The sequence below is a fragment of the Grammomys surdaster genome, unplaced genomic scaffold (assembly GCF_004785775.1).
Source record: "Grammomys surdaster isolate TR1022 unplaced genomic scaffold, NIH_TR_1.0 125977, whole genome shotgun sequence".
Lineage (NCBI taxonomy): Eukaryota > Metazoa > Chordata > Mammalia > Rodentia > Muridae > Grammomys > Grammomys surdaster.
The window spans coordinates 4,045,001-4,047,328 of record NW_021620793.1 but is presented as its reverse complement, the minus strand read 5'-3'; the positions used below and the strand labels follow the sequence as shown (position 1 = coordinate 4,047,328).

Here is a 2,328-nt window from a genome sequence, read left to right as displayed (position 1 = left end):
AGAGAGAGAGAGAGAGAGAGAGAGAGAGAGAGAGAGAGAGAGAGAGAACCAAGAGAGGCCAAGAGAGACCAAGAGAGACCAAGAGAGACATATGCAGGCACACACCCATACACATAAAATAGGTAGGTGAGATGGCTCATAGGATAAAAGGCTGTTCTCAGGCTTGTTATCTCCCTGCCTCAGAGTCTCAATGTGGTCACATAAGGAGACAGGAGATCAGGAGACATTATCCAGAGGGTGAGAAAGCTTGAGAACACTCAGCCCTAAATGGGATATATCCATCAAATTCCCTTCCTCAGAGCTCAGAGAACGTGGCAGAATAGAAGTTACAAAGAATGTAAGAGAGACGCAGAGCTGGGAAAAGGGAGGCCGTGGAGGCGGAGGCGGAGGCAGCGCCAGGCGCGGGGCGAGCGACGGAACGGTGGGGGCTGGGCACGCAGAGCAGCCCGCGACCCGCGGCGGGAGGACAGGAGCCACGCGTCGCCCGCGTCCCCCCCAGCCGCACTTTCGTCTGACCTGCTAGTGGAGCCGGAGAGGGGATCGCGAGTCAGGTTCTGCATAGCCTCCGGCGAGGGCTGGTCCATCCGAAGGCTCCTTCAACAGCGGGAGCAGGCCGGCCACCATGACCGAGAACTCCACCTCCACCCTGGTGGCGAAGCCCAAGCGGGCCAAGGCCGCCAAGAAGTCCACGGACCAGCCCAAGTATTCAGACATGATCGTGGCTGCCATCCAGGCAGAGAAGAACCGCGCCGGCTCCTCGCGCCAGTCCATCCCAAAAGTACATCAAGAGCCACTACAAGGTGGGTGAGAACGCCGACTCCCCGATCAAGTTGTCCATCAAGCGCCTAGTGACCACCGGTGTTCTCAAGCAAACCAAAGGGGTGGGCACCTCGGGGTCCTTCAGGCTGGCCAAGGGCGATGAGCCCAAGAGGTCGGTGGCTTTCAGGAAGACCAAGAAGGAAGTCAAGAAAGTGGCCACTCCAAAGAAGGCAGCCAAGCCCAAGAAGGCTGCCTCCAAAGCCCCAAGCAAGAAACCCAAAGCCACCCCGGTCAAGAAGGCCAAGAAGAAGCCGGCTGCCACGCCCAAGAAAGCCAAAAAGCCCAAGATTGTCAAAGTCAAGCCAGTCAAGGCATCCAAACCCATGAAGGCCAAACCCGTGAAGCCCAAAGCCAAGTCGAGTGCCAAAGAGGGCCAGCAAGAAGAAGTGACAGTGAAGGCTTTGAGTGGGGACACTCCTTCCTCCCCCCTGTTTTCTGTAAATACATTTCTCTCTTCGTCCCATCTGCAGCCCTTTGCCCATTCTATTCTGACTTTATAGAGAAAGGACAGAGTTTGGATTCCTCAGACAGACATTGTGGAACGACTCCTTTTTCCTTAACCCATTGTTCAAGGACAGCAAACAGACCTCATCTTTGTAATGATGGAAATGTACTTTTTTTCTTGATTTGATATTAACCTTATGGGGTCAGGGATGGGGGGGTTGTGTGTTTCGTTCGGTGGTTTGTTTACTACGAAGGTAAATGGAACCGGCAAACTTCTGGCTAGGTCAGGGGACCCAGGAACTAAGGTTTGTCTTTTAAGACTTTCTTAGGTTGCTTGTCCCTCATGAGCATTTCAGAACCTTTGGTTGGGAGCAGGTGATATCCCACCTGGCTGGCCAAGGAGGGAGGAAAAGTCCCTGGGTTGCCCTACCATTGGTGGTAAGTTGGGGACCTGGTTTCTTTTTCTTCTGCCCTAGTCCCTCCCCATTGTCTAAAGGGGGAAAGGGGTCCAAGTGACAGCTGGTTAGAGAAACCATAGCTCCTCACAACCAGGATCTAGCCATTGGGAAGGAGGGGTCTTTTCAGCAGTCTGGTTAACTGGGAGTGGGCTTAGGGGGAGGGGAGGGACTCAGCCAAGTGCCTCAGTGTGCCTATGGAAACTTGGGTTTTTTCCACACGATTGATGGATTGTGTCCTAGGAGGACTTTGTTCGTTTCCTTCCCCCACCCCCCTTCCTGTGTAAGATGTGGCTTTGCTTGGTGCCACTGCGTTTCTACCAGCTGCCACTTAAAAGCCCTCCAGCCTCTTACTTTTTGACTCTTTTTTAAGTAGCCAAGGAGGGGGAGAGGCAGGGAGTGGACTGTAAGACACTACGGTTGATTGGAATTTGCTAGGTAGCTTTAGAGAGCCAGAATTGTGTGCATGTGTGTATATGTATATATATCCATGTCTAAGACTAGTAGTCTCACTTTGGGAGCTGGGAGAAAAAATCTGTACAGCTGTCTTTCTCTTATTTTAATAAACTAGGAAACTCGCGCACCCTACCCCCCTTTTTAAAAAAGTGTA

General features: G+C 52.6%; 1 pseudogene; it reads left to right on the top strand.

The window, feature by feature from the left end:
* Nucleotides 1-622: 622 nt before the first annotated feature.
* On the top strand, nt 623-1,319 carry LOC114609627 (annotated as a pseudogene).
* The last annotated feature ends 1,009 nt before the right edge of the window (nt 1,320-2,328 follow it).